Consider the following 18,629-nt stretch of genomic DNA (forward strand, 5'->3'; position numbering starts at 1 on the left):
TGTCATATCTGCAACATTACAATAATGTCCATTGCAGAAGAGACATAGATGAGATTATAGTTTTACTAATAGATTCAGGAAGTTAGATGGAAAGAAACAAACTGTCTTGCTTTAAACTGCTTAGAGCAATTGGAATACAAAAATATGCAAGAAATCGTATGCTCTCTCTTGACTTTAGAATACTAAATTTCCTCAGGATTAAAATGGCTTTTCAGTACAAGAGCTAACAGGAACTAAGATGGAAAACAGAACTTAAAGGATTCTCCTCATTGTTACCATCAATTCAACCATTATATATAGACCAGTGGGATCAGATGACTGCAGGAACACTGCAACAGAGTTTGTCTAATAGTTTTGGTTTTTTAATTGTCCACACCAAAGCATTCTTGGAGATGCAGATTTGTCTTTACAAACCAACTTATAAACATATAAAAACTATAAACCTCAGTCTGTATTGGGACAGCAGTTACAAAGGCAGAACGAAAGGAAATTTGACAGGTTCTCATGGAACCATTTGGATTTCTAGTGCACAAAGAGCACTTAAAATTGGCCATAGCCTGAAAATTCAAGATCACCGTTTGTGTAGTTTATTGGATCTCAACCAAGGAAAATAATTGTGGAAACCCAAGTAACCAAGGGATAAATGATAAGACCCTCAATACTGTCATTTATTTTCTGACTTCTTGGTTTCAAATTATCAATAACTGAGATTGCCATCTGACCCACTTGTGGGTAAATATCTCAACTAGTGGGAAGGGGTTAGATTTTCTGGCCCATTTCTATAAGTGGAATGCTAAGTAAATATCAGTGCAAGTTAATTTAAATCTAATGTTCATTTCACTCTTATCCTAGAGCTGCTTTTAATTACTATGCATAGTCTATGCAATACAGGCTGACCAGCACTGTAAAGGAATAAGCATTTAATTGTATCTTTATGGATCGTTTTATTAGATGTTTATAAGTTAGCATCATATTAGGAACAATTTGATAGCTAAGAAGATTATCTATTTGCACAATGCAGGCCATATTTTGTGATAACTTTCAATCATTTGTTTTAAAGTGGTGCCTCTATTGAAGGATATATATTAACTCTTCAAGTTAATATTTATCATTTAATTAAAACAAAAAACATTTAGAGAAAGCATGCCTCTCATAGTGACACCAAGATGACATCTCAGTGTTCAAAATACAAAAAAAACCAGCTTGCGCAACAAATATTTGCTTTATGCATGCAAAAATAGATTGCTGTTAATACACTGAATCATTATCATTTATTAAGGCTATTATGTTTGAATCACTGTTCTAAGTTAGAAGCAAGCCATAAAATATGTAGACACAACAGACAAGATGCCCTTATGAACTTTGCTTGAAACCATCAAAATCACCATGGCATTCAACTTAAAAATTACCATTTGAATGGTACTGTTTAAATACTAGCATAGATTTAAAGCTCCACAACCAATCCTAGGAAGCATAGATTAAAGTTACAGGAAATCTTTCTTTTGAAAACACTGGAAAGATGTACTCGGTGGGGTTTTCTTTAAATTGAGTGCAAATTTCCAAATGTCTGTATGAGAAAGACAAGAGGAGAGTATGCTTGAGTTTGTGAGCAAGAATGAGATTTTATTTTGTGTGTGTATATAAGAGAAAGAGGTCAATTTAATGTGTGTGTGTGTGTGTGAGTGTGTGATAGAGGGGCAAGAGTTCTAAGTGGTTCTTTGTATGAGGGAGAGAATTTGTGTGTGTGAACTAAGGCTTTGTGTGTGTATCTGAGAGGGAGCTTTCATTTGCTGGCATGTGTGGGTGTGTTGGTGATAGAAATTCTATCATGTGTGTGTGTGTGTGTGTGTGTGAATTAGAGGATATATGTGTGTACATGTTAGTGCGCGTGATAAAAGGAGGCAGTGTGTGTGCATGCCCTTGTCAGTTTCTGTCCAAGTGCTTTTCTCAACTTATATGAGGCTCAATTTACACGTTCCACAGCAGTAGAAAAATAGGCACTTATGTGGACTCAGATGCAAGAGTAGATGACATTTTGTTGCATCTGACACATTCAACATATCTGCCCAATTTTCTGATGGGATAGAATTTTCTTGGCAACAACAAGTTATGGGGGTTATTTTCTAAAGCTTTATCGCGTGCGTTATAGGCCCTAATGCACGCAAAAGGCCATATCGCATGCAAAAAGGGCCTTTTTGCATGCGATATAATGCAATAAGGGGTAGGGGGGGAGTTGGGGCAGGGAGGGGCGGAGTCGGTGGTGGCTTCGCTGCTGGCGATAATGTTACTAACATTATCGTCAGCAGTAGCGCGCCGAATAGCACCACCTTTCACGGTGGTGCTATTCGGTGCGAAAGCAGTCAGCCGTCACACTGCTGTGGTGCGAAGGCTGTGGGCTTTTGCAGGCCCCCCCCCCCCATTTTTGCAGGATTCATCATTCTGCGAATGCAATTTGAAAAAGGACACAAATGGAAATCGGTATCAACATAAGGCATTCTCCAACACTTTCTGAAAAGAATGCCTAAGAATGAACAAAAGAGAACAGCTTCACTGCTCTGAATTTCTCTGTAAAGAAATAGCATTTTTCAAAATTAAATATAGTACTTTTTAGTTTTTAATACAGGTCTGCATTTGTAAGACGGAACATTTTAAAACTTTGTATTTTGTAATGTGTTTGTGTGGGGTTATGCTCTGTGAATTAATGGGTGTTTTGGGAGTTTTGCATTTGTGTTAACTTTGCTTTTGTAACTTGCTTAGAATCTTATGAAATAAGCATGTAATAAAGCTTTTTAAATAAATAACATTTTTCTATGACCCATTCTATTAAATGTGTTTATAGTGCAGGTGCTAAAGATCACACATGATAAACGCATACCATGGCTCTTTAGAATCTTTGCGTTATTAATGTCATTAAACACAAAGCAAAGATTATAACGCAGTGACTACATTATAGAACAATCACTACTTTTACACATTTGAGGACTGTATCTAACACTATGCTTGATGCATGCTTTATTGACAAGATTAATTTCTGCAACAGGCCAAAAAACCCCAAACAAACCCTACAACATACTGTAACAGACAAAAGTGCACTCAAGCGAAAGGCTTACTAAGTCATTACATTGCTAGTAAGTCTTTCTGCTGATATTGGCAAAGTGAATGACTGCAATATCAGTAATAACCTACTACTGCATTTGATTCACTTCATTCAATCATCATCTATTGTAGATGGGACCTGTTGGAAACAGACAAGTCCAAAGAGAATTAAACTTGTAAATAGTGTTTTATAAATAAATTGCACAAGCATCACTGTTTTCCACTGTGTAGCTTAACTACACTATTTTAAACTTTCATTGGCTGTTTAGATTTACAAGCTATTTTCACTTTAAGCAATATTTCTAAATCAAAACGGCATTTTCATTTAATTTGAAATGCAGATCCCTCTATGGCTTAAAAAATTAAATCTATTGTTCTGCCTGCCCCCTCCCTCACCACCTCCAGGACTGGATTTTTTTTTGTGGTGAATGGCAACCGTTATAAAATGAGATATTCATAAGATGTATGGCACAAAAGAAGATATTTGGTATTGCCTGAAAAAATGATATTTAAAGTATTTAGGGAGAGGAAACCCAACAAGTGCTTCATTAACACCGCCAAATTGCCCTCAAGCCTGTCCCATATACCTGTTTATCCAAATACATAAGCATATTTTATTCACCTCCCATAATTTTCAGACCTGAATATATTTATTCCTGTACTCAAGTCTAGTACATGTCTGGGTCAGTATTACCTCCTGTATCAATGACTTCCTATGGAAGCTGTTTTGACACTTAAAAAAACTATTTTACATTTGAGTAAAAATAAGAAGGTAGCTGCAACAAATCTGTTCCTTTTACTCTATCATATAACATTAAAAAAAAAGATTTTTGGCACTTTCCTTTATTTTTAAACTCCAGGTAATATTTTCTAGGCAAAAGTCACTTTTAGAAGACCAGTACTACTTTTCCTTTTAGGGATCATGTCACTTGCCTTTTAAAAACTGCTTTGTTAGACCCTATCTAATTACTAAAATCTGATCACAACATACACACCACCTCTTTCATCCTAATCTAAATTCACATCTTTGGTCCCTCTTTCTCCCACACATTCAGTTATATCTCACACACATTGCCTTGTACCCTTCATGCTTTCTAAGTTCATGCAGACCCCTCACAGAATAGCAACAATTCACAAACTGATGCATACTGCAGAATCTAAGGAACACATGAGTCCCCAATACTTTAGTTAATATAAACACCATTACTTACAGTACTGCAAAACTTACACTTACAGTACTGTGAAATAAATAATCCTGTAAGTATTAATATAACACAATGGTAGGCAACTCCAGTCTTGGAGTGGCACAAACAAATGTGGTTTTCAAGATATCCACATTGAATATGTAGGAGGTATATTTGCATGCACCTGCCTCCATTGTATGCAAATGTTTCTCATGCATATTCATTGAGGATATCCTAAAACCCAGACCTGTTTGTGGCACTTCAGTACTTGAGTTGCCTATTCCTGCTATAACATATATAACAAGTTTGTCAACAGTTTTACTTTCAATATACTTCTCTAGCTGCCTCTGCAGCAACCTAACTAACCCCAGCTGGCCCACGGAAGAAATGGAAGACTCAGGAACTGAACCAGGACATCATGCATGGCAGTAGGTAACACCAGCATTGGGCTGGATCACCATCTTTTGTATTCCTATACCCATTCAAAATTCTATAAGAAAAGTATGTTTGTATCTCCATTTTCTAAAACAAAATAGCCTAACCTCAGCAGTGGGTTCTGCCACAAAGAGCATTTCTCTTGTCTTTTGACAGATACCTTTGTCTTCAGCCCAGGGCATCAAACTTCAGTCATGGGCAATGAACTCACAGTGCAGCCCACCTACAGGGACTACTGCTTACAGCGAAATTCTAGTCTGGTTATAATGAGTAAATGCAATTCTACAAATGGTGATTGTTGATAATTTAGTATAAAATTATTTATTTTTTAAACCATTAAATGGCCTGTGTTAATTTTCTCAGAATATATGCTAATTTTTAAGCATTCGAGTTCTGGAGTGCAAACTGCAGTGGAAGTTATTTGTTCATATCAATAACAGCATGAGAATACTTGAGGAGATACTACTGGGGTGTGATCTGAAAAGGCCAGGGATAGTAAATTCTGGTCCTTAATGGCCACAAAAAAGATTTATTTTTTCAGGATGGCCAAACTATGCAAATTAAAAGGGTGTGCAGGGATAAAACATTTGTTTTGTTTTTCATTTTGCTTTTGTGGGTTTTTTCTCACACAAATTTAGTTTCGTTTAATTCATTTCTTTTGTTTAAAAATCTGAATCAAACATTTAAAAACAAACAAACCCGAAAACAAAATAAATTGAAATGGGGCCTCCCAAAGCTTCCCAACCCCACCACCCATCTCTCCCACCTGGAAAAATGCTGGAGCCAGGATCAACCCCAGCCCCCACTTATCCAATCTGGTGGGGATCTGCTGGTGAGGTCTAGACCAAGGCCAAAGCCTTGAACATGTGTAGGCCAAGGCTAGGGATGGTGAACACAAGTCCTCAAGTGCCACAAAGGACAGGTTTACAGGATATCTACAATGAATATGCATGAGAAACATTTGCATGCACTGCCTCAATTGTATGGAAATCTATCTCATGTACATTCATTGTGGAAATCCTGAAAATCTGACCTGTTTATGGCACTTGTGGACTGGAGTTCGCCATCCCTGGCCTAGGCCATGGTAGGTCACCACGACCACAGCCTAGGTTCTACAAAAGGCCGAGGCTTGGCCGCCTCATCCCGATGCCTTGGCTCAGGCTAGATGCCAGGGTCTCGGAATCAACCAAGTACTGACTCCTGGGCCTTGGCCTAGGCCAGAGTCCAGGCCCAACACTAGGGCCCGGTCCTGACATATGGGCCTCAACCTAGACTAGAGACAAGGCACAAGCCTGACACGAGGGCTTGGTCCAGAGACAGGGTCCCAATGCCTGGGCCTAAGCCCAGGCCCAAGCCAGAAGCCAGGGCCTGGCCCAGAAGCTGGTTCCTGATGCATGGGCCTTGGCATAGACCAGAGCCCGAGCCCAGGCCTTATAGAAGTCTTTCTTCTTCTTCTTTCTTCTTCAAATGATGCCATCTCATGGGGATGCACTCCAGCACATGCTCCTCCATGGAGGGCACCATTTTGCTGTACAGCCCGGAGGCCTGCTCCCTAAGCCTAGGCCTAGGCCTTGGCTTAAGCCCAGAGCCAGAATCTAGCCCAGAGGCTGGGTCCTGAAGCATAGGCCTCTGCCTGGGCTTAGGCCTGACACCAGGGCCCGGCCTGGAGGCCGGAACCTGACTCTGAGGCCTCAGCCCAGAGTCAGGCCTGGGCCTCAAGGTCGGAGCTCAGGCCTTGTAGAAGTTTTCTAACTTCTTTCTTCAAATGACATCATCTGCTGAGGAGCAATCCCCAGCAGAGCATCATTTGAAGAAGAAAGGAGAAATTAGATGGAAGGCTTCTATGAGGGCTGGGCTCCAACCTCTGGTCCTGGGCCTGACTCTGGACTTAGGCCCTGGTGTTGGTCCCAGCATCAGGGCCAGGCTCTTGCCTAGGCCAAAGCCCAAGTGGCTGGGTCTCAGTGTTGGGTTTGGGCTTGATGCCTGTGTAGGCTAAGGCTGATGTCGCAACAACCTACTGAGGTTTCAGCCTACGTAAGACCGAGGCTTCGGTTTAGGCCTAGGCCTTATCAATGGATCCCCACCAGACCTGGTAAGTGGGGGCCGGGGGGATCAGGCCCTGGCATTTTTCTGAATGGGTGGAAGGGTCAGGTGGTAGGGCCGGGAGGCACTGTTTACTTTTTTTTTCTTAATTTTGTTTTGTTTGATTTGTTTTTTATCACATGAATGAAATGAATCAAGCATTCCATGAACCGAAATTCATGTGAAAAAAAACCTCCCGACAATGAACCGAAAAATGAAAACAGCTTTTTTATTCCTGCACACCCCTACCAAATATGTTTGCGGCATCCAAGTATTGGAATTCGCCATCCTTGAACTATGGGTTCTCTCTGTCAGCTCTGCATCCGTTATTGGCCACTATCCAAAAAACCATTAAAGCTCACTATAAAGAGAGCAAAAAAAAAAGCTAAAAATCCATATTTACCATTCAAAGGTTTCAATTCCTCCATTGGAAACACTGAGAGGAGAGGATCACCTTGCTGGTGGCTGAAAGGAATCAGTAAGTTTTTGCTTGGGACATTGACTTTTTTAAAAGTATTGGAGCAAAGTTAACTATTTGGGAATATTATTTAGTGTGTTTGTGTGTTTGTGCCTTTAATAGTCAGAAAGGCAGTGAATAAACAAGTTAGACTGTTTGCATTTTTAAATAGTCAGTCAATAAGGTAGCAGTAGGTAGGCAGTGAATAAACAATTTAGACTGTTTGTATTTTTAGTCAGTCAATAAGGTAGCAGTAGGTAGGCAGTGAATAAACAAGTTAGACTGTTTGTATTTTTAGTCAGTCAATAAGGTAGCAGTATATAGTGTGTTTATTTTTAAAAGTCTACAGAACTGAGTGTTCTCCAGACTTTTAAAGAGCTGACTGTTTGTTTTTAATACTAACTGAGTACATTGTATTGAAAAAAACAAACCATAAAAAACAAAAAAAAACCCCACAAAAAAGTAGCAAGAAGCTAGAAATAAGCTAGGAGCAGTATATACCAAAGTAAAAAAAGTTGAATAGTTCAGCTCAGTTACTCACTTTGGAAAGGTGTTGAGGTAGTGTGATTGGGTTTGAATAATCAAGGGAGCAGTGAGTCACTCAGGCTGACTAACTGAAGTTAGACTGTTTGTATTTCTCAACCCTCCCACCCCCTCGCCCACCCACCCCTAGCTCATCCCTTAATTTATAGGCAGGTGCCACTTTCACAAAAAAAAAAAAAAATCAACAAAAACTTTATTGAGAATTCGATCAGACCCTGGTAGGCCACTACCAGACACATAGTGAATTCACTAATACATTTAAAGGAAGTTAGACACATTCCTACTCCCATAGCAAACTAAAACTTAACTAGGAACTGATCAAAATTGAGATGAAGGCAGCAGTCCAGCAGCAAGAGGGGGGCCTCCCAGTCTTCTGCACTGAGTGTCACATGTATGATTTTTTACCCACCGGTGAGAAGTTGTACATGTGCATGCGATGCAAAGAGCTCCTGGCTCTCAGAGATCGAGTCCGATCTCTGGAGGCTAGAGTGGCAGACCTGGAGGAGCTGAGGCAGACAGAGAGGTATATAGATGAGACCTTCAGGGACATAGTAGTCAAGTCCCAACTTCAGACTGGCAGCCCTGGTGCAGCCTTGGATGAAGAAGGTCTCATAATGGGAGAGCACCAACCAGGTGTAGCAGGAAAGGATCCTGTAGCAAGGACCTGCTCTCTAGGTGATGCATTGTCCTTTCGCACTGAGGATATCTCCCCAAGGCCTACTGCCCAGGAGGGAAGGGTTAGGTCGGCCGTCATAGTTGGTGATTCGATTATTAGGAATGTAGATAGCTGGGTGGCTGGTGGGCGTGAGGATCGCCTGGTAACATGCCTACCTGGTGCGAAGGTGGCGGACCTCACGCGTCACCTAGATAGGATTTTAGACAGTGCTGGGGAGGAGCCGGCTGTCATGGTACACGTGGGCACCAAAGACATAGGAAAATGTGGGAGGGAGGTTCTGGAAGCCAAATTTAGGCTCTTAGGTAGAAAGATTAAATCCAGAACCTCCAGGGTAGCATTCTCTGAAATGCTCCCTGTTCCACGCACAGGTCACCAGAGGCAGGCAGAGCTCCGGAGTCTCAATGCGTGGATGAGACGATGGTGCAAGGAAGAGGGATTCAGTTTTGTTAGGAACTGGGGAACCTTTTGGGGAAGGGGGAGTCTCTTCCGAAGGGATGGGCTCCACCTTAACCAGGGAGGAACCAGACTGCTGGCGCTAACCTTTAAAAAGGAGATAGAGCAGCTTTTAAACTAGAACAAAGGGGAAAGCCGACAGTCGCTCAGCAGCGCATGGTTCGGAGAGAGGTATCTTTAAAGGATACTAATGATGCATTAGAATTAGGGCATCCCAACAGTGAGGTTCCAATAATTAGAAAAGTAGTCCAAGTGCCTGTAACTAAAAACTCACCTGAGCTAAAAAATTCTAACTTATCCCTATCAATTAAAAAACAGAATAAAAATACAAACAAAAAACAAACTTTGAAATGTTTGTATGCTAATGCCAGAAGTCTAAGAAGTAAGATGGGAGAATTAGAATGTATAGCATTAAATGATGACATAGACTTAATTGGCATCTCAGAGACATGGTGGAAAGAGGATAACCAATGGGACAGTGTTATACCAGGGTACAAATTATATCGCAATGACAGAGAGGAGCAGTCGGGAGGAGGTGTGGCGCTTTATGTCCGGGATGGCATAGAGTCCAACAGGATAACCATCCTGCATGAGACTAAATACAAAATTGAATCTTTATGGGTAGAAATCCCTTGTGTGTCAGGGAAGACTACAGTGATAGGGGTATACTACCGTCCACCTGGTCAAGATGGTGAGATGGACAGTGAAATGCTAAGAGAAATTAGGGAAGCTAACCAAATTGGTAGTCCAGTAATAATGGGAGACTTCAATTACCCCAATATAGACTGGGTAAATGTATCATCGGGTCACACTAGAGAGATAACGTTCCTGGATGGAATAAATGATAGCTTTATGGAGCAATTGGTTCAGGAACCGACGAGAGAGGGAGCAATTTTAGATCTAATTCTCAGTGGAGCACAGGACTTGGTGAGAGAGGTAACGGTGGTGGGGCTGCTTGGCAATAGTGATCATAATATGATCAAATTTGATTTAATGACTGGAAAAGGAACAGTGTGCAAATCCAAGGCTCTCGTGCTAAACTTTCAAAAGGGAAACTTTGATAAAATGAGAAAAATTGTTAAAAAAAAACTGAAAGGAGCAGCTACAAAAGTAAAAAATGTCCAAGAGGCGTGGTCATTGTTAAAAAATACCATTCTAGAAGCACAGTCCAGATGTATTCCACACATTAAGAAAGGTGGAAAGAAGGCAAAACGATTACCGGCATGGTTAAAAGGGGAGGTGAAAGAAGCTATTTTAGCCAAAAGATCTTCATTCAAAAATTGGAAGAAGGATCCAACAGAAGAAAATAGGATAAAGCATAAACATTGGCAAGTTAAATGTAAGACATTGATAAGACAGGCTAAGAGAGAATTTGAAAAGAAGTTGGCTGTAGAGGCAAAAACTCACAGTAAAAACTTCTTTAAATATATCCGAAGCAGAAAGCCTGTGAGGGAGTCAGTTGGACCGTTAGATGATCAAGGGGTTAAAGGGGCACTTAGAGAAGATAAGGCCATCGCAGAAAGATTAAATTATTTCTTTGCTTCGGTGTTTACTGAAGAGGATGTTGGGGAGGTACCCGTAATGGAGAAGGTTTTCATGGGTAATGATTCAGATGGACTGAATCAAATCACGGTGAACCTAGAAGATGTGGTAGGCCTGATTGACAAACTGAAGAGTAGTAAATCACCTGGACCGGATGGTATACACCCCAGAGTTCTGAAGGAACTAAAAAATGAAATTTCAGACCTATTAGTAAAAATTTGTAACTTATCATTAAAATCATCCATTGTACCTGAAGACTGGAGGATAGCAAATGTAACCCCAATATTTAAAAAGGGCTCCAGGGGCAATCCGGGAAACTACAGACCGGTTAGTCTGACTTCAGTGCCAGGAAAAATAGTGGAAAGTGTTCTAAACATCAAAATCACAGAACATATAGAAAGACATGGTTTAATGGAACAAAGTCAGCATGGCTTTACCCAGGGCAAGTCTTGCCTCACAAATCTGCTTCACTTTTTTGAAGGAGTTAATAAACATGTGGATAAAGGTGAACCGGTAGATATAGTATACTTGGATTTTCAGAAGGCGTTTGACAAAGTTCCTTATGAGAGGCTTCTAGGAAAAGTAAAAAGTCATGGGATAGGTGGCGATGTCCTTTTGTGGATTGCAAACTGGCTAAAAGACAGGAAACAGAGAGTAGGATTGAATGGGCAATTTTCTCAGTGGAAGGGAGTGGACAGTGGAGTGCCTCAGGGATCTGTATTGGGACCCTTACTGTTCAATATATTTATAAATGATCTGGAAAGAAATACGACGAGTGAGATAATCAAATTTGCAGATGACACAAAATTGTTCAGAGTAGTTAAATCACAAGCAGATTGTGATAAATTGCAGGAAGACCTTGTGAGACTGGAAAATTGGGCATCCAAATGGCAGATGAAATTTAATGTGGATAAGTGCAAGGTGATGCATATAGGGAAAAATAACCCATGCTATAATTACACAATGTTGGGTTCCATATTAGGTGCTACAACCCAAGAAAGAGATCTAGGTGTCATAGTGGATAACACATTGAAATCGTCGGTGCAGTGTGCTGCGGCAGTCAAAAAAGCAAACAGAATGTTGGGAATTATTAGAAAAGGAATGATGAATAAAACGGAAAATGTCATAATGCCTCTGTATCGCTCCATGGTGAGACCGCACCTTGAATACTGTGTACAATTCTGGTCGCCGCATCTCAAAAAAGATATAATTGCGATGGAGAAGGTACAGAGAAGGGCTACCAAAATGATAAGGGGAATGGAACAACTCCCCTATGAGGAAAGACTAAAGAGGTTAGGACTTTTCAGCTTGGAGAAGAGACGACTGAGGGGGGATATGATAGAGGTGTTTAAAATCATGAGAGGTCTAGAACGGGTAGATGTGAATCGGTTATTTACTCTTTCGGATAGTAGAAAGACTAGGGGGCACTCCATGAAGTTAGCATGGGGCACATTTAAAACTAATCGGAGAAAGTTCTTTTTTACTCAACGCACAATTAAACTCTGGAATTTGTTGCCAGAGAATGTGGTTCGTGCAGTTAGTATAGCTGTGTTTAAAAAAGGATTGGATAAGTTCTTGGAGGAGAAGTCCATTACCTGCTATTAAGTTCACTTAGAGATGATTTTTGTAATTAAATCAGATGTTCCGTATTCATATTATATTTGTGCTTGGTGATTTAAAGACATTTTCACATTAGAATATGTAGAACATGTGTGAAACTATTATAGCATTTGTACAATTAAAACTAAAAAAAAATACCAAGTGTTGGTGGTGTATACAGTTAAAGAGATGTACATATCACTATATCGGAATTCGGAAAGACCTCTTATTGGCAGTTGTACTGTAGAAACCGGTATGTGGTTTCTGAGCCATCTGTTTACATAAACAGGGTTAAAATAAAAATAGCATGTCCTGAGAACTGATTGCACCTCAAAAGTAAACAAAGCTCAGACAAAGCAGAATGTTAAAAATCTATGCAACAATATTGGTTTATATATATATATATATGCAGTAAAGCTGGGCCATGCTGCAGTGAAAACATTCAATTAACACAAATATAAAACCAAGACAGACAGTAAAACATACGTTTACAGTAAATCAGGCCCTTAAAAAAATTGCAGATGCTAGAGCTTAATTGAAGTAAGTGATAAACTAAGGCCATGGAACAAAACCACATGGAAAACTAATGAGTGAATCTGCACATGATAATATCCAAATAAAATTACACACTAATTATAAACTGGGTTCTCCATAATTAACACCCTCTGCGCCCATTTCTCAATATGGATATCAAGGGAAGTATTAAAGACACCTATCTTTTTAAAAAAGAAAGGTCCATTTTTTGAATCGATTGCCTGCACTGCTATATGCTGTGACCGGCAGATTTCTGGACAACCAGCAGAAACCTGACACTTTGGACCTTATAGGGCAATTTTTGATCAGCAGACACATTTTATTGGCACAATTCTGTATATAGTTTACCTCATGCAAGCAGCAATGTCATCCTAAGTCCTTAAAGGCACCAGACGTTCCCTACGCATCCTTGAAAAGTGCAATATTAGACCAGCTAGTAGTAACTGGGAGAATGGAGATGCCCCATGCTTTTCTAAACATCATACAGTACATGTACCATTAAAATACTTGCAATTTCTCTCTCAACTTTTGTGATTTATTTTAAATGCTTCTATAGATTACTTCACAGGCTAATGAATTCTGACTTTTTTTTTAGGGCTCAAAGATTAATATCCTGATTTCACATCCTACAATCTGTACAACAAAAGAAAAAACAGATTTTCCACTTTCATCTTTGGCCAGGTTTATAATGCCATAAAATATAAGCAGCTTTTCCTTCATTCTTGGAATGGGGCCCATGAAATAAAGTTTATTGTGGATTTTAGGGGCTTTTTTTTGCATGCTAGAAATAGTAGGTAATGAAGTAACCCTGCTCAATAAGATAGTTTCCCCTTACATTAATGTGTAAATGCTAAGCTTAGGATGTACCTATATGTAAATGAAGGAACATCATATGCAAATGAGGCTTTACCAGGCCCATGGAAAATAGCATAGCATGTACTCTCCACACCTGCCATTTCCCATGGATTTGGTAAAGCCTGAAAATGTAATATCTTACTCAGGCTAGATGTAACATTTTTTGCAGACCTGTGCCAGTTGTAAGCAGCCCAAAATCAAAGGGCTGGTTAGCATGGGATATTCCCCCGCACCCTTCCCACATAAAACTTCCAAGCCCTGATCTCCTCCTCTACCCCCTGTTAGCACCCAATCCCTCTCACCTCATCGAATGACAAACAAGGAACCTTTGAAGTCTGAACACCCCCCTCCCCCCTTCTCTGTACTTCCTCTCATTCTGGAAAACTACTTTTTCTAACTCTTAGCAATTAGGAACGTCTTTGAGAGCTTTCCTCAGCTGGATAGCTTTTCTTTCTGCAAGCTCCCACCAAGGACAACACACTTATCTCTGGCAAACGCTTCTGCAAAAACTCTCTCAGGACAAGATGAGGTATATTCCTTGACCTCTCTGCCCAAGAATTCTTCCTTCCAGCCAACCTGACCCCAGCCACTTTTTCTGAACAAGATCTCTTCTTTTTCCTTTTATCTCTTGAAAGCCTGAGCACTCTGGCCTTGGGACGCTACCATTCTCTCAAAATAGTACTCCTCTGTTGGGAGAAAGTACTCCCTTGAATGCTCCCTGAGGAATCAAGCCCTAGTGGTACCACTCGGAGAAGAGATGGCACCCTCAGATTGCACACTGACTTCTGATTCCAATATCTTAGGAACCATGCAGCTTACTATCTCGGATTCCAATTACTATTGCATCATATGGTTGCAGGAGCTTTATTAAGACTAAGACCCCTTCCTATTGGGGAGTGTCAATGCTCCTAACACATCTACACAACTGGCACACCAGGTATGTTGAGACTACTGTGGCTATTACAGTTAAGGGAAACACTATTAATAAGCAGAGGAATTGGGAGTCTCCTTACCCCTGCATTGGTTTAATTGCCTATTGGCCTGTGATTTTGAAAATTATCTAGTACCTAGTTGATTACAGATCAGCTGAATTCAACTCTGACTACTTATTCAATGAGAAACTGAAATATTAACCTTTGGTTGAGAAAACCCCATCACAGCACAATACAGCTAAGTAACAATATGTTATAGTAGCCAAAACATTCCTTGCTAAAAGAATAGTTGGTTATTAAGAATTCTGGTTGAAAATAATTTATTAAAATAAAAGAATGGAAGCTAATGGAGATAAAGAAGAAAATAGATGACTTATGCCTATTGTATGTAATCCCCCATCAGCCAGGGGTCACATTCCCAGTCCTGGAGAGCACTGGTTTTGCTCAACTAGGGTGGGAAAATTCAGTCTCTCTAGGTATTGTGGGTTGGGGGCAGGATGATCTACAAGGTCCAAACTAGGCAGAAGATACCGCCACAAAAAAAAAAAATAAAAATACAATGTCCACACCAAAGTTGTGCTCTAAAAGAGAAAAAACAGTTTACTTTGGAAACTAACCAGTTCAGTAAAGTAATAAACACATCCTCAAGCCACAATTCAGTACAAGTTTTGAATTGCAGGAAAACAGTTCAAAACTTACAAAAATCACAGTCCAGTCCAGCAGAAAATATCTGAAACAGTTCAAAGCTCAAAATCACAGTCCTCACTCTCCAAGGGAAATTTTCCCAACTCAGATTTCCTCTTCTTCACCCAGGAATAGCTCAAAGTCTCTCTTCAATATTCCCCACAGACTTCCATAATTTCAATTATTCACAAACGCCAGGATTGGCTCCAAGACAATTCATCCTCTGAGCCTTAGTCAGATGCAGCTTCCTCAGCCCTACACTGAAGTTCCGGACATGCACTACTCTTTCTTTGATCCTATAGGTCTCCAACACAGTTCCTTTTCTTTGTCTTCAAACGTCAGCTCTTCACGTCTCTCAGTTTCCTATTCCTCAAGACTCCTTGTTTCTCAGACTTCTTGAGGACTTGTGGAAGCACCTCAGCTCCTCAGCATAAGTGGTACCACAGTGGGTAGTAGATACAACATTTCTTCCTTCTCTCTCAGTCTCTTCCCATCTTCAGGACTCCTAAATCCATGTGGATATCATATTTTATACCTCCCTTTAGAACAGGGGTCAGGAACCTTTTTGGCTGAGAGAGCCATAAACGCCACATATTTTAAAATGTAATTCCATGAGAGCCATACAATATGTTTAAAACTAAATACAAGTAAATGTGTGCATTTTATGTAAGATCACACTTTTAAAGTACAATAAGTCTCTGAAAATATTACACCAGGCCTTAAGACACCAATACATCTCCTATTAGGAAAACGGACCAAGTCAGGCTGCTATAGAGTCCTACACAGAAACTACACGCCAGCAGAAAACCTCACCTGAATCACGTGCTGTCCCTCACCTAACATAGAATAAAGAGACCAAAACGCATAACAAGAAGCATGCAGACAAAAACTGAATTGGAAACTGCAACAAGCCAGAGTCTCTGTATGCAGTGTAACAAAGGAAAAAAGAAACATCACACATCCTTATAAAACAAATCAAGAAATATAAAATCATCAGCAGTAAAACTGTACTAACAAAAAGAACATATTTCGAAACAGCTGATGAGTGGAATATCCAATAATTAAAAACTCATATAAAACATTTCCAGATACCAACAAAATATTTCAAAATAGCAGACACAAAGATCCAGTAATGAAAAATAATAAGGATACAAAATTTTTTTTGCTCTGCATACCTGGGAACGTTTGATATCCAGGTGTCCTGAGATTGTTCTGAATTAGCAGGAGGGTGGGGTGGTTTGCTTGGAACTTTCTCCTCTCTCAGTCACATACCAGCGCTCTCTCTCACACTGGCTCTCAATGACACACCTATACACACATGCTCTCAGTCACTCACATATACAAATGTTTTTTCTCTCTCACTTATATAGGCTCTTAATTACACATTTACACACATGCTGTCTATCTTTTCACGCTTACACACACAGGCTTTCAATCACATAAATACATGCTGTCTTTTTCTCTCACACACAGACTCTCATTCACATGCTTACAAACATGTCCTCTCTTTCTCTCATTTACACACAGGCTCTCAATCACATACTCACATGCTCCCTCACCTAAATCAGCTCTCAATCACACACAGACACACATGGTCTCTCTCTCTCATTTAAACACAGGCTCTCAATCACATACTCACATGCTCCCTCACCTAAATCAGCTCTCAATCACACAGACACACATGGTCTCTCTCTCTCATTTAAACACAGGCTCTCAATCACATACTCACATGCTCCATCACCTAAACCAGCTGTCAATCAGACACAGACACACATGATCTCTCTCTTACTTATACACACAGGCTCTTAATCATACATACACATGATCTCTCTCACACATAAAGGATCTCAATCATACACACATACTCTTTCAAACAAACAGGTTTTCAATTACAAACTTACACATACAGGGTCCCAATGGTAAACTTACATTCATGCTCTCTCTCTCACAGGCAGGATCTCAATCACAGACATACTCTCTTTCACATATACAGGCTCTCAATCATTCACATACATGCAATCTCTCACTCACACACACAGGATCTCAAACACACATGCTTGCTCGCTCATTCACTCTCTCTCTCCCCCCCCCCCCCCCGGGAACTCGCGGCAGCAGCAGCCACCTCCCAACGCTAACCTCCTTCATTTTCAGCCCTCGCGGAGGCGAAGGCGGAGTCCCATCGGCCGCGGTTGAAGATTTTCATTTTCCTCCGAGCCGCGCTCCAGTCTTCTTCCCGTCGGACACTAGCGTGCCTGCGCGGGTCTTCCCGCGCAGGCACCCGATGCTCTCCACTTCCTCTTCCGGGCCGCGGGAAGAAGAGAGCACGCCGGTGCTCTCTTCTTCCCGCGGCCCGGAAGAGGAAGTGGAGAGCATCGGGTGCCTGCGCGGGAAGACCCGCGCAGGCACCCGATGACTCCAGCGCTGGCACCCGGCTGACACCCGATGACTCCCGCGCAGGCACCCGGATGACTCCAGTCGGCGTGTTCTCTTCTCCTCCCCCCCGCGGCCCGGAAGAGGAAGTGGTGAGCATCGGGTGCCTGCGCGGAAGAAGAGACCACGCTAGTGTGGTCTCTTCTTCCCGCGCAGGCACCCGATGCTCTCCACTTCCTCTTCCGGGCCGCGGGGGGGGGGGGGGGAGGAGAAGAGAGCACGCCGGTGCCGCTGACTCCAGCTGTCCTGCCGCGTTCCGCCCGGGCTGACAGCATTTTAAGCCCGGGCGGCGGAGGACCGGGGAGCAGCTGGGTCAGCGGGGAACCGCGAAGTATGGCGACACTTGTCTGCGAGCCAGATGCAGCCCTCAAAAGAGCCATATCTGGCTCGCGAGCCATGGGTTCCCGACCCCTGCTTTAGAACATACTCCTTATTGGGATGGGCCATATTGTCACTCAGCTTAATGGCCCTCAGACCCCTAGTCTTTTAAGTGAACTTCCTTAGTTAAAAAATCTCCATTAAAAAGAAGAGCACACCCCTTTGCACTCTATTTGACCTCCTGCTGTAGTGAGTCTCTTGTGGTTGAATATAGGATCTATTATTTTCTATTTCCAATCCACTATCAAGGGGCCAGTAGAGTCACATGTAAATACTGCCACAAAGTTTCATCAACATGAGTGCTGCTTGCAGGCAAGCTATTAAATATTTTTGGCAAAAATAATGAGCCTTTAAAATGCTAAACTACACGTTCTGTACAATATATTAATTACTATACAAAATATATTAATGTGAATTAATGGATACTATGGTTATATAGTTTGAGTTTTTGCTTTGTGTGGTTTTATTTAACTACATGGACTTAGGCTGACTATACAAATGATGAGGTGGTTCCCCTTTCTCCTCACCATAGCAATCACTACCTTTGCAAAATACCACACCAGCCATGTCATCCAGTTAATTGGTTTTAATAAAGAAATGGGAAATGATGACTGACTTGACTATAAGACTGTATTTCACCATATAAGAGACACTGAAAGTAATGCACAAATAATAGTAACGAGCACACTGCATAAAATACTGTAGAGCATCACTTGAGAGGTGGATGGCCCCATTTTATGTTCTAATTT

At 41.0% G+C, this 18,629-nt stretch overlaps 1 protein-coding gene across 2 annotated transcripts in view; it reads right to left on the bottom strand.

Annotated features, from left to right (window-relative positions):
• Positions 1–18,629, bottom strand: part of ZNF385B (zinc finger protein 385B) — a 690,453-nt gene that overhangs the window by 116,051 nt on the left and 555,773 nt on the right. The gene's annotated exons all lie outside the window — the stretch shown is intronic.

This window comes from Rhinatrema bivittatum, chromosome 6 (genome assembly GCF_901001135.1).
Source record: "Rhinatrema bivittatum chromosome 6, aRhiBiv1.1, whole genome shotgun sequence".
NCBI lineage: Eukaryota > Metazoa > Chordata > Amphibia > Gymnophiona > Rhinatrematidae > Rhinatrema > Rhinatrema bivittatum.